This window comes from Gymnoscopelus braueri (genome assembly GCF_963280865.1).
Source record: "Gymnoscopelus braueri genome assembly, chromosome: 10".
Taxonomy (NCBI): Eukaryota; Metazoa; Chordata; class Actinopteri; order Myctophiformes; family Myctophidae; genus Gymnoscopelus; species Gymnoscopelus braueri.
In genome coordinates this window covers 55111697-55137879 of record NC_137611.1, presented here as the reverse complement: position 1 = coordinate 55137879, position 26183 = coordinate 55111697, and the positions used below count along the sequence as shown (strand labels likewise).

General features: G+C 39.5%; 1 protein-coding gene and 1 pseudogene across 2 annotated transcripts in view; both read right to left on the bottom strand.

Moving 5' to 3' along the window:
• Window positions 1–26183, bottom strand: part of lamc1 (laminin, gamma 1) — a 327165-nt gene that overhangs the window by 89960 nt on the left and 211022 nt on the right. The gene's annotated exons all lie outside the window — the stretch shown is intronic.
• On the bottom strand, window positions 4609–23895 carry LOC308093697 (annotated as a pseudogene). Its single transcript, XR_013935111.1, has 3 exons — window positions 23820–23895; window positions 14708–16318; window positions 4609–5726 (listed from the first exon to the last, which is right to left on the bottom strand). The product of XR_013935111.1 is annotated as an uncharacterized misc_RNA (transcript).

The window sequence follows — 26183 nt, the reverse complement described above, 5'->3', positions numbered from 1 at the left end:
CCTGGAAATGGCTGTGGCCGTTTTTAGCCCAAGGAGTGGTTTTGGTGCAAAACAAATGCTTGCAATGGATTCAGAATCATAAAAACACCCTAGTTTGACCCCTCACATGCTACTTAAAACAGAATTAAAATTTTATTTTATTTCCCCGCATAAGGTTATGGTGGGTACCCCAACTTTCAGGAGCTGTCACAAATTCTCCTAGGGAAACTGCATTTCAGTCTTTGTGAGATGTGTTACTAGACACCTTTACAAACACATTGGTGAAGATTTTTTTTGGTAAGGAATTTATTCCAAGATTGTTTTAATATCCCCTGACTATGAGTCTCTGGCCTCCTGAATCATCACTTGTCTCTCCTGGATCATCTGCTGAACTTCAGCCTGTCTTTCCCAGCTCAACCTTCTTTCCTTCAGGTCTTCAGGGCTTTGAGTTTGATGTCAGTACAGACGTCACAGGAGACTTCATCTGGTTTAGCAGGTTCTTGGTTTGTGCTGGAAGTTTGTTTCAGCTGCTTTGACCGAGAGAACTTTATTAACAGATCATTCTGGTCTTCTGTAGAAGGTTTTGTTACATATTGGACACATCATTAGTGTCCCAGTGATGTGTGATACAGGTGTTGCAGTAGTTGTGTCCACATGGAGTGGTGATTGGATCAGTGAACACATCCAGACAGATAGAACACAACTGGAAATAAAGTTGACATGATTTTAATTATCAAATATTGTTCTTTAATGATTACATTAAGCCTTAAATTATAGCGTATTTCCTATATAGCACATATTTTGAATTGACAGACAATGCAGACACTCAAAGAATAACCCCAACTATAAATATATTGTTTTAAAAGTCGTTCTAACTCATGGCAAGTGAATTGCGGAGTTCTCACCACAACTATAACGACAGTGGTGATATTGTTAGAATCCCCTTCTGGATATTTGATGAACAGTAAACACTGACAGCCAATCAAAATCCATCTGAATTTACAAGGCATCAAGTTCATTATGTTTACAGAACATTATAGTTTATCAGTGCTTAGTGCTTAGTGCTCACATCATTATCATTATATTGTAACTATTATTCTTGGTGTGGATGGCACTTTAGACTCTTAATGTTAATTCATTGAAACACATGGTGAATGGTAATCCTTTTGTGCTGAAAATCCTATCTATACCGTGCTCACCTGTCTATGTCCTTAAGTCTTCTGTGTTAATGATTAAATGTTTGATGTGAGGTTTTTTATACACAACATATTCTCAGCTGTCACACTGCTATACAGTAGGTGTGTTTTACTGCGTGCGTGCGTGCGTGTGTGTGTGTGTGATAGATCATTTACGGTAGGTGTCAGTCAGCATTGCTTCCCTCCTTGTAAAAGTTTCACTGCAGTCATTTCATTTGTGAGCCGTTTCAAAGGTGCAGAGTAAAACATGTACATTCATAACATTACATATTCTATTTTTATTTCATTATTGTCCATCAGGTGGATAGAATATTTTCTGTGTAGATCTAAAGCGTTCTCAATCTATGGCTTATTCCCTGTGTGGTCATACTTTCATATCACTTTAAACATTTAATTGCCAGTTTTTCAGTGAGTTCAATATCATCAACCCTGTTTTTGTCCTTCAGATATTGTTTTATCACTCTGGTTCTCATCGTAAAGTAAGAATGTTGTTGAGTGATCAGCCATGCTACTGTATGCGACAGTGGTGGACAAAGTACTCAATCCAGTACTTGAGTCAAAGTACAGATACTCCTGGTCAAATTTTACTCAACTGAATGTTGCTCAGTCAAATTTGTACTTGAGCCAGGAACTCTTATAAGAAGAACTGGAGTACTTGCTTTTAACAAATACTTAAGTAGGCCTATACAAGTATACACATTACAAAGTAGAATACATTTTATAAAAATACAAATAAAATCTTATAGATCAGTTCCTTTTTGAAACACGACACTATCATACTACAGAGTTTAGGCATGGAGGTAATAGGCTGTAGCTTCATAGACCAGACACACAGTGTCATAATGTATGTATATCATACAATCTGGCCAGGCTCATCTTATGATTTAAATAATTTCATTATGATTACTTTGGTTAAATGATACTTATAGATGTCTGTGTACCTGTGGTGCTCTTATCAGAACAGGTTACAAAAAGTTATCCATGACTACAAATGTAATGATGTAATAGTCGAATCATTTCAACGGTAATGTACAAAAAAGCATTTTCACAAAAAGGTTTGGGAGGCCATTTTCACTTCAGAGCAGCTGATGGGAGTAAGGATTTGAAAATGGTCTGAACAACAAGACTAGATGGATGGATAATACTTCCATAGTTTACAGACAGTTGACAAACAGCTCCTGTTTGAGTGTCTGTTATCTGACTCAAAATCAGAACTCTATTCATCTCAGCTAAAGGAATGACGTTGGTCAGTCCTCTACAGCTGCTGCTGTTCACCTCCAAGAAGATCATGTCCAACAGAGACATGGTGGAACTGAATGACATTTCATTTCATTTCAAACCTTCATTTCACCTCACATTTCACAGAGGTTAACCTCATTTTCAGCAACGCTTTGTACAAAAATAGCCATCACAACGATGATTTTCTTTGTGACATTTTACAAAACAAGCATAAATGAGCATCACAATAAAACAAGCAAGTTAAAGGAGTGGTTAACCCAAAAAACTACGTATTTTCTATCAATTACACACTCCATAAAGCCTTGAATTCATGGAGATTTTTGTGTTTTTGTCTCATTCCTAAGCCAATAATTTGATGACCGGCGGAAAGATGCTAATGGCTCTGGTAGCAGACTCTGCAAGTCTCCTACCAGAGACTCCACCGGTCATCAAATTATTGGCTTACGAATGCATCAAAAACTAAAGAAATCTCCATGAATTCGACGCTTCATGGGGTGTGTAATTGATAGAAAATAAGTAATTTATGGGGGGTGAACTACTCCTTTAAAATGACCATATAACTCAAAGCAAAGCAGTTACTGTACATGTTGATGAGAAAGATAGGAGAGCATTAATTTCCACCACTAGATAGATGACTGCACTTACAGCACTGATTCTAGAACTTTTTTTGTTTCAACAACCCCAAGTTTGAAATGCATTAGAACACAGACTGGCATTTGATCTCTGAGACCCCCAATCTACACTGTAAAATCCTTAATTTAACTCTGAGAGTGTACAGATGGAACCAAATGGACCCGTAAAAGGGTCTATTTGGTTCAATTTGTACACTCAGAGTTACAGGTCCATTTGGACACCTGGTGGTCCCCGAGCCCGATGTTGAAAATATGTGACTTATACATCTAGGGAGGTTGATGACTGAGATGACTGTAGCTACACCATACTGACACACGGTGGCAGTATGTGACCTCCCATATTGGTTTATTTGTAATGTTGGTGATCTAGGATCTGTTAATAACATGGCTCTCTCCTTCATGTCAGTTTACATGATACTTTAGAGCTCTTCACAGGACTTATTTATGTACTATTGTTTTATAATTAATTGAATGTTCTCAAAAGTATACTTTTGTACTTTTACGCAAAATGTTGAATAAAGGACCTTTACTTGTAACTTGATACATTGTGATATCACTACTTTTACTTAAGTAAATAATCACTATACTGTGTCTGTCTTTTACCTGCTCACCGTTTTAACCCTGAACCAGTTTGATGACAGAATATTGTCATCTTCACACATATTTACCACTGATAACATTTAGACCTTATTTTTTAAAAATATGATAAAAGTTATACATTTACGTACCTCTAAGAATAAATAAAACCAATGATTATCATTCTTTAAGTTTATTTTCGTATTACAAATTGAGTTAAATTCAAGCAGTTCACAGGTATTTTGCACAATTTACAATTATTGATTTCTATTAAAGAATCACATTTTCAAAATTGTCATCTTCTATAATTGGTAACATGCAGCTACATAAAAGAACCAATCATTGACATCAGAATAATTGCATTCCTGTTTTCAATTAACTCTTCTATATTAGTTACATTGAAGTACAACATATTGCTATTACTGTTAGGCATTATTCCTGCTCATTAAAGGAACTAAATGTTGAGTTTAACATAAACCTGAATGATATAAAATCAAATATTAGAGAATAATATAAATCATACAAAATCGTGTTATTGTACCTAGAAAGACATAAATGTAGACTAGATTGCAACAGTACGTCTCATTTTAACCATTTTAACTCTGGTGTTTCTATTTTGGGCTTGTCATTATACGCAAAAATGTTCAATCCTTTTCATAAACGTTCAAATCTTTTTCAAACATATTTTTTCTTCAATTTTCTTTTCCCAAAATAGCAAATCTCCAAGCTCAAATTACAGTTAAATTAACCCTTCTATTTACACACTTGTCTTAACCACTTAACCTAGATACATTTAGATAACCGGGGTCCCCCAGGGCTCTATAATAGGACAGCTAGTATTATCTATTACATCACATCTCTAAACCGAAAATAGCCAATGTACAAGCTCACAACGCGCCGCACGTTGAGAGCTTGTAGATCGGCTATATTCGTTGAATTTTCGCTAGGGTTCATTGTTGTTAAAATTGGAATTTCAATGTACAGTATTAACTGACAGGAGAGATGATCAGAGGAGCCCAGTTTTTACCTGTATAGTATGACCCTGTATTAAAGAATGGATAGAGTTTGTCAGTGAAGGTGCATCCAGTGAAAGAGTAGAGATGATCTCTGGTCTCCACATCATAAAAGGAGACCAGACCCTCCTCATAATCCAAAAACACTCCTACTTTCTGGAGCTTCTCTCTTACAGGGATGGAGACATTAGGGTAAGCAAGAGCATGGCACTCATTTCCATTCATCAACCTTAGAGTCCAGTAACCTTTTGGTGTGATTTCTCTCTTCCTGTCGATGGACTCTCTGGCCACTCCTAAATACCACTCAGTCTTATCTTTAACCTGAACCTCATAGTAAAACCTTCCTGAGGAGAAGCCTTGTTTTCCTATGACTGAAAAACAAGCGGTGAATCTCTGTTTGTTGTCTGGGAGATTCTTCTTCCTTACGTTGTCATTATACACTTCTTTTCCATCCTGAGACATTATCAGCCTGCGATGTGCTGTATCAAAGTCCACAGTTACATCCACTGCATATTGCTGGCTTCTCCTCAGCTCATCACACAGCTTCTTCATCTCCTGACTGAGTGTCTTCTCCAGCTGAGCCACAGCTGTCCACACAGTCTCCACATATGAAGACTGATGGACATTGACCTTTGTCCAGTCCTTGGTGGGTGGAGGGGTGTTGATGGGTGTGAAGTTCTGGAGGAGGTGGAGGTGGTCTTCAGTGTGTGAGAGCTGCTTCAGCTCAGAGCTTCTCTTCTTTAACTCAGTGATTTCCTGTTCCAGCTCTTTAATGAAGCCTTCAGTCTGTTTCTCTGTTGTTTTCTGCTTCTCTTCAATCACATCAATGAGCTCAGCCTGGCTTCTCTCAATACAGCTGATCATAGCAGTGAAGACCTGCACACTGTCTGCTATCTCTCTGTCTGCATCTTTCTTGCTGAGATCTACTGAGTGTTTGACCTCCTGAATCTTCTCCTGTCTCTCCTGGATCATCTGCTGAACTTCAGCCTCTGTCTTTCCCAGCTCAGCCTTCTTTCCTTCACATCCTTCTTTCAGAGATAAAATCTGATTTTGTTTCAGCTGCTTTGATTTCCTGAACTGATCAGCCATCTCTGAGAGAACTTTGTCAACAGAAAATGTTGGTCTCTTATAGAAGGTTTCTTTACATAGTGGACACTGACACACATCAGTACTGTCCCAGTGATGAGTGATACAGGTGTTGCAGTAGTTGTGTCCACATGGAGTGGTGATTGGATCATTTAAAATATCCAGACAGATAGAACACACTAACTCCTCTTCAGACAGGAGAATGCTGGTGGACGCCATTTCTACACACTGGGAATAAAGTGTATATGTTTTTAAGTATCAAATGTTGTTCTTTAATGATTACATCAAACCTACAACCTTAGCATAATGCATTTACAGTCAGTACATACATGGTATTGACAAACCTAATGCAGACACACCAAGAGCAACTATAACTGTAAATATGTTTTAAAAGTCGTTCTACAGTAACTCAAGTGCATAGAGTTCTCACCACAACTATAACGATGACAGTGGTGAACGATATTGTTAGAATCCTCTTCTGGATATTTGGTGAACACTGACAGCCAATCAAAATCAATGTGAATGTATCGTTCATTATGCTTACAGAACATTATAGTTTATCAGTGTGTGCTCACATTATTATCATTATACTGTACTTATCATTCTTGGTGTGGACGGCCCTTTAGACTCTTAACGTTACTTCATTTGAAACATTTCAAAGAACAGTGTAATTTCAGTCATTTATGTTATGTGTTGTTTATTAAATCATATACTGTATATAAACAGTACTCACCTGTCTTATGTCTTTAAAGTCTTCTGTTTTAATGATAAAATCCTGTTGATGTAAGGTTTTTATAGACAATATATTCTCAGTTGTTACACTGCTGTAGGTGTGTTTTACTTGTGGGTGTGATACATCATTGACATATCAGTCAACATTGTATCACTGCTTGTAAAAGTTAATGTTTCACTGGAGTCATTTCATACTGTGAGCAGGTTCAAAGGTGCAGAATAAAAATAAAAAAAAAAGTACATTCATAACATTACATTTATATATTCAATTTGTATTTAATTATTGTCTATCAGGTGGATATAATATTGTCTGAGCAGATCTAAAGAGTTATTAATCTATTTCTTATTTCCTGTGTGGTCATACTTTCATACTTTACCACTTTAAACATTTGATCGTCAGTTTTTCAGTGAGTTAACATCAACCATTTTTGATCAAAGTCCTTCAGATATTGTTTTATCACTAGTTCTCATTGTTAAACTAAGAATGTGGTTGAGTGATCAGCCATGCTACTCTATGTGACAGTGGTGGACAAAGTACTCAACTCCTGTACTTGAGTCAAAGATACTCCTGGTCAAATATGACTCAACTACAAGGGAATATTGCTCAGTCAAATTTGTACTTGCTTTTAAAAATACTTAAGTCGGCCTATTCAAAAGTTAAAAAATTAAAGTGGTATATACATTTTATAAAAATACATTTAAAAAGCTTGTAGATCAGTTCCTTTTTGAAACGCAACACCATCATACTACAGAGTTTAGGCATGGAGGTGCTGTAGCTTCACAGACCAAACACACAGTGATATAATGTATACAATCTGGCCAGGATAATCTTATGATTTAAATCATTTGGTCATGATTAGCCTACTTACTGACTGCCCTTTATGCTGGCTGGTAAGCAGGGCAGCAACAATACATGGTTATGATGATTACTGTGATTAAATGATACTTATAGATGACTGTGTAACTGCATGTGGTGCTCTTAGCAGTACATGGTACAAAATATTATCCATGACTACAAATGTATTCATATAATAGTACTAGTAGAGAGGGCAACATAAACATTTCAACAGTAATGTACAAAAAAAGTGTTTTCTCAAAAAAGCTTGGGAGGTCAATGTTCACTTCAGAGCAGCTGATGGGAGGAAGAATTTGAAAATTGTGTGAACAACAATACTGGATGGATGGATAATACCTCCATAGTGTACAGTCAGTTGACAAAGAGCTCCTGTTTGAGTGTCTGTTATCTGACTCAAGATCAGAACTCTATTCATCTCAGCTAAAAGGAATAAAAACTCTGGATGTGTTCATGAACCAGGGCCATCTCAGCTAAATGAATGACATTGGTCAGTCCTCTACAGCTGCTGCTGTTCACCTCCAAGAAGATCATGTCCAACAAAGACGTGGTGGAACTGGATGACTGATGAAATTTCATTTCAAACCTTTATTTCAACTCAAAATATCAGAGGTTGCCCTCATTTTCAGCAACGCTTTGTACAAAAATAGCCATCACAATGATGGCTGAAAAAAAACAATTGACATAAAATAAAACAAGCATAAATGAGCATCACATTTAAACAAGCAAGTTCAAATTACCATAAAACTCGAGGCAAAGCAGTTACTGTACATGTTGACGAACAATGATTATTAGTGATCATAGATTTGAACTGTAAAAAAGAAAGAAAGATAGGAGAGCATTAATTTCCACCACTAGATAGATGACTGCACTTACAGCACTGATTCTAGACCCTTTTTTTTTTTTTTTCAACAACCCCCAGTTTGAGATGCATTAGAACACAGACTGGCATTTAATGTCACATTTAATCTCTGAGACCCCCAATCTACACTGTAAAATCCTCAGTGTTAATTTAACTTTGAGAGTGTACAGATGGAACCAAATGGGCCTGTCCATTTGAATAAAAAAAACAAGCATAAAATATAGCTGCAAGCAGCAATAAGCGGTTTCGAGGGATAAGGCAGAGACAGGAAGAGGCAGGCAGACTCTCTCCTCTCCCTCTCTCCTTCTCTCCCTCTCCCCCTCTCTCCCTCTCTCCCTCTCCCCCCTCTCTCTCTCTCCCCCTCTCTCCCTCTCCCCCTCTGTCTCTCTCTCCCTCTCCCCCTCTGTCTCTCTCTCCCTCTCTCCCTCTCCCCTCTCTCCCTCTCTCCCTCTCTCCCTCTCCCCAGACAGACAGACAGGCAGACAGTGAGAGAGTGAGAGAGAGGCAGACAGGCAGACAGACAGGAAGAGAGTGACAGAGTGAGAGAGAGGCACACAGACAGACAGGGAAAAGCACTTAGGGTACCACTACTAGCAGCTTGCTAAATAACAAAAGAATGCTGCTATACTCAACTACCAGAGGTCAGGAGCTCAGTTCACTTCAGATGTTGGTTACACACTGAAGAGAATACTCTCAACCTGCCTACTTATCCCTTGAGCTGTGCTGGCTAAACCACACACTTCACAAGGCAATCAAGTGGCCTATACAGGGTGAAACTACTTGTACTACTACAAAGTGCCAATAGCCTACTGCTTGAAGCACACAAACAATACAACTATAAACTACAGACTACCACACAAGCTAATAATATAATACTAATAGAAAAGCACTTAGGGTACCACTACTAGCAGCTTGCTAAATAACAAAAGAATGCTGCTATACTCAACTACCAGAGGTCAGGAGCTCAGTTCACTTCAGATGTTGGTTACACACTGAAGAGAATACTCTCAACCTGCCTACTTATCCCTTGAGCTGTGCTGGCTAAACCACACACTTCACAAGGCAATCAAGTGGCCTATACAGGGTGAAACTACTTGTACTACTACAAAGTGCCAATAGCCTACTGCTTGAAGCACACAAACAATACAACTATAAACTACAGACTACCACACAAGCTAATAATATAATACTAATAGAAAAGCACTTAGGGTACCACTACTAGCAGCTTGCTAAGTAACAAAAGAATGCTGCTATACTCAACTACCAGAGGTCAGGAGCTCAGTTCACTTCAGATGTTGGTTACACACTGAAGAGAATACTCTCAACCTGCCTACTTATCCCTTGAGCTGTGCTGGCTAAACCACACACTTCACAAGGCAATCAAGTGGCCTATACAGGGTGAAACTACTTGTACTACTACAAAGTGCCAATCGCCTACTGCTTGAAGCACACAAACAATACAACTATAAACTACAGACTACCACACAAGCTAATAATATAATACTAATAGAAAAGCACTTAGGGTACCACTACTAGCAGCTTGCTAAATAACAAAAGAATGCTGCTATACTCAACTACCAGAGGTCAGGAGCTCAGTTCACTTCAGATGTTGTGACAGACAGTGACAGAGTGAGAGAGAGGCAGACAGGCAGACAGTGACAGAGTGAGAGAGAGGCAGACAGACAGTCACAGAGTGAGAGAGAGGCAGACAGGCAGACAGTGACAGAGTGAGAGAGAGGCAGACAGGCAGACAGGCAGACAGTGACAGAGTGAGAGAGAGGCAGACAGGCAGACAGTGACAGAGTGAGAGAGAGGCAGACAGGCAGACAGTGACAGAGTGAGAGAGAGGCAGACAGGCAGACAGTGACAGAGTGAGAGAGAGGCAGACAGGCAGACAGACAGTGACAGAGTGAGAGAGAGGCAGACAGACAGGCAGACAGTGACAGAGTGAGAGAGAGGCAGACAGGAAGACAGGCAGACAGACAGTGACAGAGTGAGAGAGAGGCAGACAGGCAGACAGTGACAGATTGAGAGAGAGGCAGACAGGCAGACAGTGACAGAGTGAGAGAGAGGCAGACAGGCAGACAGTGACAGAGTGAGAGAGAGGCAGACAGGCAGACAGGCAGGCAGACAGTGACAGAGTGAGAGAGAGGCAGACAGACAGGCAGACAGTGACAGAGTGAGAGAGAGGCAGACAGGCAGACAGACAGACAGTCAGACAGTGACAGAGTGAGAGAGAGGCAGACAGGCAGACAGTGACAGATTGAAAGAGAGGCAGACAGGCAGACAGGCAGACAGGCAGACAGACAGACAGACAGACAGACAGACAGACAGACAGACAGACAGTGACAGAGTGAGAGAGAGGCAGACAGACAGACAGACAGACAGACAGACAGTGACAGAGTGAGAGAGAGGCAGACAGACAGACAGACAGACAGACAGACAGTGACAGAGTGAGAGAGAGGCAGACAGACAGACAGACAGACAGACAGACAGACAGACAGACAGACAGAAAGTGACAGAGTGAGAGAGAGGCAGACAGACAGACAGACAGACAGTGACAGAGTGAGAGAGAGGCAGTGACAGAGTGAGAGAGAGGCAGTGACAGAGTGAGAAGAAGTGAACTTGCATTAATTAACAAAGTCATGATTTTTGTTCAGTAAATTATATTTGGACTGGTTAAATTGGGGTTTGAACCAGGGACCTACAGACTTGCGGTTAGACAGTGTAAAGGATAAGGATAATTCCTTTAACAGGTCCGTTCATGAAAGTCCTTGCGGCCTTGTTTCCAATGAGGGCCTGTGAGCAATTAGGGGTTAAGAGTCTTGCTCAGGGACACATTTCATTTCATCGACACATTTGCTGGCCTGGCCTGGAATCGTACCTGGGGCAACCAGGGCCTCTGGCTCCGTAGGCGGGCTCACTAACCACTCAGCTATGGCCGCAGTACTGACTGAGCTATTGGATAGACAGGACGCTAACTACTCTAGATCACTGGTTCACATAACATTTACCAATACATTTCATGTTATTGTTTAAAAATTGCGCATGTCTGAATTATCAGGGTCATGTTTTGTACAATGCAATTCAAATGTAAACTCTGATGAGTGGGGTTTGAACCGTGGACCTTCGGCACATGAGGCTAACACTGTACTGATCAAGCTATTCAATCCACAGTCTTAATCAGTGAAAAAGGAGAATCCAACAAAACAAAACAAAAGAGAGAATGAAGTACATCATACATTGAAAATAACTACTCTCAATAAGCGTTTCATTTAACAATTGCACGTTTATTCATTGATACAGTCATGTTGTGTGCAATGCAATTGAGGTGAAGTCTGCATGAGGTGGGATTTGAACCGGCAACCCTGTGGTTTCAAGGCAGATGAATAAGCCATTGGACCAACAGACCTGAATTGGTGAAAAGGAGCTCACAGATTTGGCAGACTTTCACGCAAATTGCTCAGAAATCCTGGGTTAAAATGTTTTTCAAACTGGTTAAATTGGGGTTTGAACCAGGGACCTACAGACTTGCGGTTAGACAGTGTAAAGGATAAGGATAATTCCTTTAACAGGTCCGTTCATGAAAGTCCTTGCGGCCTTGTTTCCAATGAGGGCCTGTGAGCAATTAGGGGTTAAGAGTCTTGCTCAGGGACACATTTCATTTCATCGACACATTTGCTGGCCTGGCCTGGAATCGTACCTGGGGCAACCAGGGCCTCTGGCTCCGTAGGCGGGCTCACTAACCACTCAGCTATGGCCCCAGTACTGACTGAGCTACTGGATAGACAGGACGCTAACTACTCTAGATCACTGGTTCACAAAACATTAACCAATAAAGATTTTTTTTTTCTGTCCTCGGAATGGAAACTAGTGAAAATAGTCGAACTACAAGCTCACAATGCGTTGCTATCTAAAAAGGTGTGAGATTGTAGATCAGCTATTTTCACAAGAAAGTATGTCATACATAAAAAACAACTACTCTCAAAAGCATTTCATGTTATTGTTTAAAAATTGCACATGTCTGAATTAACAGGGTCATGTTATGTACAATGCAATTTAAATGTAAACTGTGATGAGTGGGGCTTGAACCGTGGACCTCTGGTACATGAGGCTAACACTGAACTGATCAAGCTATTCAATCCACAGCCTTAGTTAGTGAAAAAGGAGAATCCAACAAAACAAAACAAAAGAGGGAATGAAATACGTCATACATTGAAAATAACTACTCTCAATAAGCGTTTCATTTAACAATTGCAAGTTTATTCATTGATACAGTCATGTCGTGTGCAATGCAATTGAGATGAAGTCTGCATGAGGTGGGATTTGAACAGGCGACCCTGTGGTTTCAAGACAAATGATTAAGCGATCAAGCTATTGGACCAACAGACCTCAACTGGGGAAAAGGGAGTTCACACACGACACACTTTCACGCAAATTGCTCAGAAATCCTGGGTTTAAATGTTTTTCAAACTGCTCAAAATTGCAGACAATCTAAGGGCGGAGCTTACTGGTCAAAGTGATAGATATGTTCCTCATGAGTCAAGGCACATGTGTAAGCAAGTTTCACGGCTGTCGGCCAAACGAGGCATGACTTTTGCCTGTTTAAAGTTTGCATTTTCAAAAAATTGCTATAGCGCCCCCCTTTGACCAATTGGAGTAAGATTGGTTTCAGTGATACTTGGAATGACCCTCTACAATATTGCAAAGTTTCAAACAAATGTGAGTCTTCATGTATGTGTTAGGGGCAGACGAATAATTTTCATAAAACTGCAATATTCATTGGCTCATAAAAGCTTAACGTTTTCACGTATGGAAAATCCGCTTGCTCACGTCTGTCGGTATAGGTCCAAAGTTCATGTGTAAAATGTTTTGTGCAGATTGCTCAAAAATCCCAGGAGGAGTTTGATTTTAACTGCTTTTCATATAATTCGAAATGGTGGGAGATCTAAAGGTCAGAGGTCAAAAGTCAGAGTGTGAAAGTTGTTAGGCATGAGGAGACGCATGAGTGTATCGAAGTGTCATGGATGTGGGTCAAACAGGGCATGAGTTGTACCTGTTCAAAGTCAATTGAGTAAAATAGCGCCACCCTTTGGCCGATAGTTGTGAGTTTCGTTTCTTCGCCGTTTGGCATAGCCCTCTACCATATTGCCGAGTTTCGTAAAAAGTGACCACGCGGTTAGGCCAGAACTGCCAAAAACGGCGGAAGAAGAAAGGCAAGAGATGCAATAAGGCTTCGAGAGCCTGATAGGCCTCGAAACCTTAATGAGCATCACAATAAAACAAGCAAGTAACAATTGCCTCACGGTTGCCATCCTGCCACTCTACCCCTGAGTGACTGCCGCCCTTATGTTGTCAAACGATGATTATTAGTGATCATGGATTTGAATTGCAAAAAAGAAAAGCATTACTTTCCACCACTAGATAGATGACTGCACTTACAGCACTGATTCTAGAACTTTTTTATTTCAACAACTCCCAGTTTGAGATGCATTAGAACACAGACTGGCATTTGAGATTATATTTGATCTCTGGGACACCCAATCTACACTGTTACGGGTCCATGTGGTTCCATTTGTACACTTTTTTACAGGCCCTCATGGGTCCATTTGGACCCCTGATGGGCCCCATACCTGATGTTGAGAAACAATGGCATTATGTTACCTCAAATACAAAATCTAGGGATGTTGAGGACTGCTGAGATGACTGTAGTTACACCATACTGACACACGGTGGCGTATGTGACCTAAAGATCTATGATCTGATCCTTGTTCTCCTCACTTATGGTTGATTTGTAACGTTGCTGATCTAGGATCTGTTAATAACATGGCTCTCAGCTGTATGTCAGTTTACCTGATACTTTAGAGCTCTTCACACACAGGACTTATTGGTGTAACATTGTTATAACTAAATGAACCTGTGGTATATTATGAATGTTCTCAAAAGTATTGTTTTGTACTTTTATGCAAAATATTGAATACAGGACCTTTACTTGTACTGTGTGTTTCTAAGTTGTGGTATTGTTACTTTTACTTAAGTAAATAATCACCACTTGTGTGTCTGTCTTTTCCCTGCTCACCTTTTAACCCTGAAGCAGTTTGATGACAGAATATTGTCATCTAAACACATATTTACCACTGAGAACGTTTAGACCACATGTCAAAACATGTGGTCTAAACATTTAAAATATGATAAAAGTTTTACATTTACATACTACACAGCAAACTATGATAAATCAAACCAATGAGTGTAATTCTTTAAAGTTTATTTGTGCGCTACTAATTGAGTTAAAGTCGAGCAGTTAACAGGCATTTCAATAATACTTACAATTATTGATTTCTATTAAATGATAACATGCAGCGCTGCATAAAATAACCGATCATTTAACATCAGAATCATTGCATTCCAATTTTTTTTCAATTAACCCTTTTTGTTGTCATTACTGTTAGACATTAATTCTGCATAGTAATGAAATGTTCAATACACACATTGTTGTCTTAAATGAAAACCAAGGATTAAATTATTCTAATTTGTGTGACTGATAGGAGAGATGATCATAGGAGCATAGTTTTTAAGAAAAATATTAACACCTGCATTAAAGTATGGATATATTTTCCCAGTGAAGGTGCATCCAGTGAAAGAGTAGAGATGAACTCTGGTCTCCACATCATAAAAGGAGACCAGACCCTCCTCATAATCCACAAACACTCCCACTGTCTGGACATTATCTCTTACTCTGAGAGAGACACGAGGGTCACCTTTTCCGTACCATGCATTTCCATACCATACATATAATGTCCAGTAACCATTGTTGGTTTTCAGTGTGATATTTTCCTTCCTGTGGATGGACTCTCTGACCACTCCTAATTCCCAGTTAGTCTTATCTTTAACCTGAACCTCATAGTAAAACCTTCCTGAGGAAAAGCTTGGTTTTCCTAAGACACAGTATCTCTCTTTTTTGTCTGGGAGATTCTTATGAATGTCTCCAGGGCTCACTTGTTTTCCATCCTCAGACAGGATGAGGTAGGGATGTGCTGTATCAGGGTCCAGAATTACATCCACTGCATATCGCTGTCTCCTCCCCAGCTCATCACTCAGCTTCTCCATCTCTTGACTGAGTGTCTTCTCCAGCTGAGCCACAGCTGTCCACACAGTCTCCACATATGAAGACTGATTGACATTGACCTTTGTCCAGTCCTTGGTGGGTGGAGGGGTGTTGATGGAGGTGTAGTTCTGGAGGAGGTGGAGGTGGTCTTCAGTGTGTGAGAGCTGCTTCAGCTCAGAGCTTCTCTTCTTTAACTCAGTGATTTCCTGTTCCAGCTCTTTAATGAAGCCTTCAGCCTGTTTCTCTGTTGTTTTCTGTTTCTCTTCAATCACATCAACTGGCTTCTCTCAATACAGCTGATCATAGCAGTGAAGACCTGCACACTGTCTGCTATCTCTCTGTCTGCATCTTTCCTGCTGAGATCTACTGAGTGTTTGACCTCCTGAACCTTCACTTGTCTCTCCTGGATCATCTGCTGAACTTCAGCCTCTGTCTTTCCCAGCTCAGCCTTCTTTCCTTCACATTCTTCTTTCAGAGATACAATCTGATGTGACTTATGGTCTAATACAGTGCAGAACTGACAAACACACATGTGGTCAGTCTTACAGAACAGCTCCAGAGGTTTGTCATGTTTCTTACACATATAATCTTCCAGGTTCTTTACAGGGTTGATGAGTTTGTGTCGTTTTAACGCTGAGAGTCTCTGATGAGGCTCCAGGTGAGTCTCACAGTAGGAGATCAGACACACCAGGCAGGTCTTCAGGGCTTTGAGTTTGGTCTCAGTACAGACGTCACAGCAGACTTCATGTGGTTCAGCAGGTTCTTGGTTTGTGCTGGAAGTTTGTTTCAGTTGCTTTGACTTCCTGAACTGATCAGCCATCTCTGAGAGAACTTTATTAACAGAGAATTCTGGTTTCCTATAGAAGGTTTTGTTACATATTGGACACGTACACACGTCATTAGTGACCCAGTATTGAGTGATACAGGTGTTGCAGTAGTTGTGTCCACATGGAGTGGTGATTGGATCAGTGAACACATCCAGACAGATAGAACACATCAACTCCTCTTCAGACAGGAGAATGCTGGCGGACGCCATTCCTGCACACTGAGAATAAAGTGTAAAGTATTAATTGTTGTTCTTGAATGATTACATTAAAACTACAACCTTACATGATGACATATTGCACATGCAGTACATAAATACTATTGACAAACCTAATGCAGACACACCAAAAACAACTATAACTGTAAATATGTTTTAAAAGTTGGATAGCTGTGTTCACACCACAACGATGGTGGTGAACAGTTAACACTGACAACCAATCAAAATATATCTGAATGTTCAAGGCATCAACAGGGGTTGAGATTTTGCCCGACTGTGGCAAGTAAATAAAACGTTCGGGCAAGTGGAATTTGCCTGGTTCTGTCTTCATTAAGACGCCAGGTTGTAAATAACAGCGCTCCAGCAACTAAAACATTAAAATAGAAATAAATAAAACACTGTCTTTACTCTTTATCACATGCTAAACCCTTTTTGTGGACACAAATCCTCCAGTGCCCACTCTTCTCTCCCCAAAGTGCCCACTCTTCCTAGTACCCAGTTTTCCTGGTGCCAACTCTTCTAAGTGTCTACTCTTCTCTCCTAAAGTGCCCACTCTTAGCTAGTACCCAGTTGTCCTGGTGCCTACTCTTCTCTAGTGCCGCCTCTTCTCCCCCTAAAGTTCCCACTTTTCCGGGTGCCCACATTTCCCTAGTGCCCACTCTTCCAAGGTGCCCAGATTGTTTTGGTGCCCACCTTTCCTGTTACCAATAGAATTGCCTATTCATGAAGAGCAATGCTACCTTCTTACAACTAGCAGTTGCGCTCATTCTGTTTTTCAAAGTGACTGTTTTGCCACTCTGCAGTTACAGTATGGATTGGATTTAACATAAATGTAGTCTGTAGGAGGCATAGGCTACTGTCGGATGTCCTGAAGGAGTCCAAAAGAGAATGGATAAGGTCCTGGGATTCATAAATTAAATTACAGAGGTGAGTAACTAAGTACATGTACTCAAGTACTGTACTTAAGTAAAATGTTGAGGTATTTGTACTTTACTCGAGTATTTCCAATTTCCAATACTTCTTTTACTTTTGGTACTTTAAGTACATTTTTTTTTTTTTTTTTTGTCACTTAGAATTTTTATTCATTTTTTTCCACACACATACATACAATACACTACATAAACACGAAAACAAAGAACGGAACAAAACCAAACAAAACAATAACCAACAGACTTCACATATAGCCCCAAAAGAAAAGAAAAAACACACAAACAACAAAAGAAAAAACAAACACTAAAAGACAAACATTTTGAAACCGACAACTTTTCAGATATGCAACTTCTTATTACAATGGCATTTCACAAGTGATTTTCCTTTCTTTTCTTTTTCTTTTTTTTTGCATCAAATGTCTTTTCCCACACCCTCACGGTCCATTAGAGTTCTTGTAGTTTGTCCATTTTACCCATTTATTTTCCATTTGTGTTTCCTGGAGTCTCAGGCGATGTGTTATTTTTTCCATCACATATATCTCCTCCATCAGCTCTTCCCACTGTCCTTGTGTAGGAATGTCAACCTGTCCCCATTTCCTAGTGATGGCCTTTTTCCCTGCTGCCAATAAAATCTTAACCAAATACCTGTCCTCCATCGTTATATTTCCCGCCTCTAGGCTACCTAAATATAGAATCTTACTTTCCATAGGGATATCATAACCCAACATCTCCTGTATTTGTTTGTGTATCATTTTCCAGAAAACCTCAAGTTTATTACACTTCCAGAAAACATGTGAATGGTCTACGTTTACTTCCCCACACTCCCTCCAGCATTGAACCTGTTTATTTAACTGTTTACTTTTCATTTTTGGGGTTATAAAGAACCTGGTCAGATTTTTCCAGGAGAACTCCCTCCAGACCCGTGAATTGGTGGATGTTTGATGGACCCTCCACATATTTGTCCAGTCCCGTTCTGTAATTTCTATATTAAGTTCAGTTTCCCATTTTTCTTTTATATAATCAGTTGAATGCTTGTTAGTCATCAATTTTCTATACAATCCGGATATAATCCGTATCTCTTTTCCTTTGTATATATTTATCATAATTTGGATCACACCATTCACTTCTCCAGACGGGGTCCCCCTGATTTCCTTCAAGTAGTAATCCCTTAGTTGCAAGTATCTAAAGAATTCATGCTTATCCAAGTCATATTTGTCACTGAGTTCCTTAAAGCTCTCCAGCTGCCCATCTTTTATCAAGGTACACCATGCCGTCATGCCTTTGTCATACCACTGTTTGAATCCTCTGTCATATACCGCCGGTTTAAATGCTCCATCAAAAGCTATCCATTTTAAAGTTTTTATTTCCTCCTTCAACTTGTATTTTTTAACTATTTTAAACCATATTTCCAATGTAAATAATGTAACTGGGTCGATAAGATGTTTCTTTTTCTTAAAATATTCATTATCTCCTAAGACACTCTGAATGGGTTTGTTATCAACTACTTTCTCCATCTCTTTCCATTTGGATATGTATTTAGGATTACACCAACAGATAGCATACCGTATTTGAGCGGCTTCATAGTACATCTGTAAATTAGGGAGACTCATCCCACCCTTGTCCTTTGGTAGCTGAAGTGTTTTATACCTCACTCTTGGTTTCTTTCCATCCCAAACAAATCTGGAAATCATTCTATCCCATTTTATGAATTGTCCTTGGGCGACCTCTACTGGTAGAGCCTGGAATAGATACAATAGCCTTGCCAAAATGTTGATTTTTACTATCTCAATTCTAGAGTTCAAATCCAATGGTAAAGTAGACCACCTTCCAATATCTTTTTGAATTTTCTGATCAATTTTGGTATAGTTGGCCTCATATAGGGTGGACATGTTCTTAGTGATGTTCACACCCAGATATTTAATACTTTCTTGTTTCCAGTTAAAATCAAAAGTTTTCTGCACAAGTGCATTTGGTGTATAGTTTAAGGCCAAAATCTGGGTTTTCGCTATATTCACCTTGTAGCCGGATAAATGACCAAATGTTTCCAATATATTACCCAACACAGGGAGTGACTTATTTGGCGTTTCGAGGAATGTTATTACATCGTCCGCAAAAAGCCCTATCCGATGTTCCTTGCCCTTGACCACAACGCCTTGTAGTTCTATATTTTGCCTCACCGCTTGCGCCAGGGGTTCTATAAAAAAATCAAACAGCGAGGGAGAAAGGCAGCAGCCTTGCCTCGTAGAGCGTTGTAGATAGAATTTCTCTGACAAACTCCCATTAACTTTGATTCTGGCTGACGGTTGTTGATACAATGATTTTATACTTTGTACTGCCTCCTTATTGAATCCAAATCTTGTCATCACTGCATATAAGAACCCCCACGATACTCGATCGTAGGCAGTCTCTGCATCTATGCTCACTATTAATGTACTTGTTTTTGTCCGCTGTGCTTGTTCCACAACATGTATAGCCCTCCTTATACTGTCATGAGTCTGTCGCCCTATGATAAACCCAGTCTGGTCTTCATCAATCAAGTCTGTCATGAGGCCAGCCAATCTTTTGGATAAAATTTTTGTGTACAGTTTGTAATCTACATTTAAAATGGATATTGGTCTATAACTCCCACACTTTTCTTTATCCCTCCCTTCCTTTAGTAATACAGTAATTATTGCTTCCGACCATGACGCTGGTATTTTGTGTTTTTTCAATGTCCAATTAAAAGATGCAAGTAGAAGAGGTGTAAGCTCTTCCCTATACATCTTGTAGAACTCCACCGGGAAGCCGTCACTCCCGGGCGTTTTATTATTTTTAAATGAGCTAATTGCCTCCTCTATTTCTGCCAATGTGATGCTAGCTGTTAACTCATCATTCTGTATTTTCCCTATTGCGGGCAGATCTAACTGGTCTAGGTATGTTTTAATTTCCTCCTCCTCTGCTCCTTCAGTTTGTGTGTACAGGTCCTCATAGTATTGTTTAAATATCCTCTCTATGTCTTCAGGTATATATGTCAATTCATTTGTCTGAGGGTCTCTAATTTGACAAATATTACTCAATACCTGCTGTTTACGTATTCGTTTAGCCAGTAGTTTAGTTGCCCTTGAACCAGCTTCATAATAATTTTGTTTCAAATATTTACTGTTTTTTTCGATCTCATCAAGTTGCGTTTCCTTTATTTTTGTTTTCAATTCTTTAATTTGTTGGAAATCATCCCCCTTTTTTGTTTTCTGGTACACCTGTTCCAGTTCCCTCAATTTTTTATTATTTTTATTGTAGATCTCTAATTTGGCCTTCTTCACTATTACCGATTCCACTATCAGTTTACCTCTGATTACTGCTTTCATAGCATCAAGAACTACTGTAGGATCCACTTCTCCATTATTATTTTCTTCTATATATCTTTGTATGTCATCTCTAACCTTCTCCTTACGCTGTTCATTATTCAACATCCCCATATTAAGTCTCCAATTTGTATTACGTATCCTGTTATTTAGTCTCATTTTTAGAATCACTGGGTTATGGTCTGATACGTCTGCCCCTCTAATTTCACATTCTTTAACTCTATGACTTTCACCTGTGTTTACAAAAAAGTAATCTATTCTTGAATGAACTTTATGTGCCGCTGAATAGTGAGTATAGTCAATTTCAAAAGGATGTAACCTTCTCCATATATCTATCAAGCCCATCTCCTCCAATGATACCTTTACAAATTTTGCTAGTTGTGTCTTTCCTCTTTTCATACTTGACGTATCTTTCTTATCGCATAAAACTGTATTAGTGTCTCCTCCACAAATTAAAATTCCACTGGTTTCCATGGCTATAATATCAAATAAGGATTTGAAAAAAGTCTTATCACTTTCTGGGGGTGCATAAATGTTTACCAAGGTCACCGGCTCATTATCCAACCTTCCTTTCACTATAACATACCTCCCTTCTTTATCTTTGATTTCTTTTTCGAAAATAAAATTAATTGTATTGGATATTAAAGTTATAACACCTCTTCTACGTCCCTCTCTATATGAACTATAGTATGAATTCCTGTAGCCAAACCTTTTTAATTTCTCATGTTCTGTTTTTGTTAAGTGAGTCTCTTGTAAAAAATATACTTGCATTTTTTCTTTTTTCAATTTTGTCATCACCCTTTGTCTTTTTATCGGAGAGTTCAGACCATTCACATTAAGCGACATTATTCCAACCACATTAGTCATCCTTATATCTTGTTTCTCTTCTTGTTACATATAGCCCTCTCATATCCATTCCATAACATCTGCCATCAGTTATCAGTTTCACACATACAACATAAAACACAGAATGTAACTTCCAAACACGGGGTAAAACCTCCGTGACCCCTAAACCCTCATAATAGGGTGTGGGAGCAATCCCCGTCTTACACGGGGCCTCCCTTCTAGGCAAACTAGTACTAATCCCAACCCTTGGGCTTCCCCAGCGCCTAGCCATCAACCTCTTTACAGAACAGAACTCTCCGTCGGTATTTTGTTATCCAAAATAAAGAAAAAACAGAAAATAATCCACCTTGTTATCAGATGAAGCCCTAATTTCTATCATAAATCCCATATCGAGTTAGTGCTGATCCTATAATTACATCAGACACAGGAGGGTTTGCTTCGGCTATTCTTTTTTTTTTTCTTTTTTACTCCTCGTATTTTACCTTCCCTCGTCATTTTCTTCTCCCCCCCCCCCCCCTTCTTATCAACTCAAAGTTACCTCTTATTTTCAGCAGAAAGTACTCATTATTTTCTTATATTTTTGTACACTTCCAGCTTTTCCTTAGCTCTTCTCATCGCTCCTCTCGTCTTCGTCTCTCGTTTCCACTCCGGTGATCCACGGCTTGTTTTCGCTTGTTCCCTCGCCTCCGCCGCCGGCTCCGCGTTTCTCTCTGTCTCCGACGTTGGCCCCGCACGGCCCTCCTCCTCCCCCGGCGAATCTGCGCGTCGCTCCCCGCTCGGCTCTCCCTTCACGAAGCCTCTCTCCTCCAAGGCTTGGGTGACTTCCTCCGCGCTGTTATACGTCTTTATCCCTTCTGGCCAGTGGATCCTCATCTTTGTGAAAGGAGTCTTGAAGATAATTCCCTTTTCTTTTAGGATTTTTTTAGCTGGAAGGTAGTCTTTTCTCATACGGACAATTTCTGGAGGATAATCGTGGTCAAATCCTATTCGTTTGCCTCCTACTTGAATGTTCGCCTCCCACGCCTTTCTTAATATCAATTCTTTCGTCTCGAATTGTAGGAAGTTCAGTACGATGGACCTGGGTGGTGCAGACGGATTGCTTGGTCTCTGGGATAGCGCTCGATGTCCTCTCTGTATTTGTAACTGGGTCCCTTCGGGTAGGACTAGCTCCTCTTGAAATAGTTTCTCCATATACTTTATTACCGAGTTCCCTTCAATTCCTTCCTGTAGATTGAAGACCCTTAAATTCGTCCGCCTCGCCCTGGACTCGAGCTCCAAAAGTTTTGTTTGTAATATCTCCACATGGTCCACTAACACCATCATGGCTCCGTCCGCCCCCCCTCTCCAGTCCTCCACCTCTGAAATGCGTGATTGTGCTTCGTTTGTATCCGACTTTAGCGTTGCTATTTCCTCGTCGTGTCTTTTCGCCCGGAGGTCCACCTCCCTGCGAAAGCCCGCAATCTCCTCCTTCATTTCTTTCTTTATTTCGTCTTTAAAAGCCGACAGTTCCTGTTGTATTTCTTGCTTGAAGGATTTTAGCTCCGCAGTTATATCTGCGAGCCCCGCACGAAGCACTTCAGTAAGGCCCCCGTCCATTTTCAGACCCGCGTCTTCCTCGTCTCTTTTTCCTCCTTCGTTGTCGATGATTTCGCTACTTTGTCTTTCTGCTATAAGTTTTCGGTTGTTTCTAAGGCTTCATCTTTGTCTACTGTTCATATCTCTTCATATTTTTCCCACTTTGGTCCCTTTTTAATCGAAGTATTTTTTACCGACTGTAGAGAGCTTGTTTGTTAAGCTTCTCCTCTCTCCGCCATCTTACCGGAAGTCTCTAAGTACATTTATTTTGATGCAAATACTTTTGTACTTTTACTCAAGTACATTTTGAATTCCGCACTTTTACTTGTATAACGTATTTCTACATTGCAGTATTGATACTTTTACTTAAGTAAAACATTTGAGTACTTTTCCCACCACTGCAAGTCTGGTAGAGTGTTGTTTGTTTATGGTCTACAAGCATTTCTGTGGAATGGGCGATGCCTTTCCTAATACCCTCTGATAAGTGACATCTTCTGCACTGCATTTACTCCGTCAAAAGATGGAATATTATAATGTTATGTTAATTAACTTTATCCTGTTGGATTCATTCAACATAATTATGCTTCAGTGTTACTGGCCGCCACCGAATCTATTGATATCAAAACGCAACCCGATCGCCAGATCAGGCTGCAAAACAAGTGGCATAAAGGAGAAATGATCGATCGCTTTGTGTTGAGCCTATAAGCTCTAAGTAAGTTTCGTTTTCGTTTATAAACAAAGGCTTTGATCTGAAACGTAGTTGATAAAGACACATCATCCAATCCACACAGCAGTAGAAAACATTGAACCTACCGATAGACTGTTGGCGATGTTAACTTTATCTGCTCCTCCAATGTCTGTGACGATGATGACTGAGCAGAATTTACTGTAGCTCCTCAGTCCTCCAATAGGCTACCTGTCTGTCTGTCTGTCTGTCTGTCTGTCTGTCTGTTTGTTTTGCTGCGCATTTAACTCTAGTGATGCGTGGTTATGACAGCTTGGATCAAGACTATCATTCATGTAGGCGTAGCCTACGGAGAAGTATGGGCTTCGAGCGCGGATGTCCAGTGACAGGGGGATAGATAGACCAGTCCATCATAAATTAGATACGAAAGTAAAAGTCGGACTCGATAAAATACATATACAGTATGATAGTGTTGATGAATACAAGACAAGTGGGCATTTATAGGGACATCTGGGGGCACCATATGTTTGGAATGACTGGGCACCAGGACAACTGGGCACCAAAACCATCTGGGCACTAGGGACATGTGGGCACCTGAATTAGGATTTGTGTCCACAAGTTGTTTAACTTTACATAGTATGCTTTGTATGGTAAGTGATATTTAACCCACTGTTCTTTAAACCCCCAAACACAACACAACAACAGGGTCAAAAGTAGGCTACAATATAAGAGTTAATTTGTCAAAAATAGTAGGCCTACGTCAAAAGTATATTATAACTATATATATATATATATTTTTTTTTTGTTAAACTCAAAGTGAGATGTTTTTGTTTTTGCCGCATTCCTAAGCCAATAATTTAATGGCCGGTGGAGACTCAAAGAGTGACTGAGTAGGAGTCACAAAGAGTGTCCTACTGACAAATTATTGGCTTAAGAATGCGACTAAAACCAAAAAAATCTCCATGAACTCAAGGCTTCATTGTTGTTGCGTAGTTGATAGAAATAAGTCATTTTTTGGGGTGAACTACTCCTTTAAGTACAGTAAATAATCGATACTTATTCCACCACTACTATCTGTCTTTTCCCTGCTCTCCTTTTAACCCTTGATGACTGAATATTGTTGAACACATTTTTACCTGCGAGGATATTTACCAGGTTAGACCACATGTCATAAAAATGTTTAAAATATGATACAAGTTATACATTTACATACTATACACACTAAGAATAAATAAAACCAATGAGTGTCATTCTTTAAAGTTGATTTATTTTTGCACTACAAAGTGAGCAAAAGCATTTGCAATTATTTATATAATGATAGCATGCAGCAACATAAAATAACCAATCATTAACAACAGAATCATTGCATTCCTATTTTCAATTAACTCTAGTAGTTACATTGAAGTACAAAATGTTGTTGTTATTACTGTTAGGCATTATTCCTGCTTATTAAGGAACTGAAATGTTGAGTTTGACTTGACATGAAATAAAATGAATAAAATATACAATCAATTTATTGTACCAAGACATAAATGTAGACTAGATTTCAACAGCCTCACACAGAAATACATTTTAACCACTGGTTTTTATATTTTGGGCATGTCATTAAATGCAAAATGTTCAAAAATATTCAAATCGTTTTCAAAATTTCCATTTTTCTCCAAAATGTTTCACATTTCTTCCCAAATATCAGATATACAAGCTCACAACGCGTCGTTGTTTTAGATCTTCTATTTGCAAATTGCCAAAGTATAAAGTAGGGTTTAAGTGGTTAATCTAAGTGCTTCAATGGAGAACTAATTTACCATCAGTTTCAGGTTGTACTCTTCAGGTTTGTAATGACAGTTAGAATAACCCTTTTATATACACATTTGTTGTCTTAATGACATAAACTAGATATACTTAGATGACCTGGGATATACTACTGTAGGTCCGTTAGCATTTCCTTCTACACCAAATCTCTTAGCCGAAAATTGCAGATCTACAAGCCTGTAGATTAGCACTTTTCACAGAATGTTCACACAGAATAGGGACACTTGGGTTCATGTGGTTACATTTACGTTTTCACATAAAGCTGAGGATTCAATCAGTCTAATCTGTGAGACTGACAGGAGAGATGATCAGAGGAGCAGAGTTTCTACCTTCCAGGTTGTTACATGGACTAAAGAACGGATAGAGTTTGTCAGTGAAGGTGCATCCAGTGAAAGAGTAGAGATGAACTCTGGTCTCCACATCATAAAAGGAGACCAGACCCTCCTCATAATTCACAAACACTCCCACTGTCTGGACCTCCTTTTTTATAGGGAGGAGGACAGCGGGGTCAGCATTAGCTATGTAATCACTTGAATTCCTCAAACTTATAGTCCAGTAACCATTGATGGGTCTTGGCGAGATTAGTGCCTTCCTGTTGATGGACTCTCTGGCCACTCCTAAATACCAGTTAGTCTTATTTTTAGCCTGAACCTCGTAGTAAAACCTTCCTGAGGAGAAGC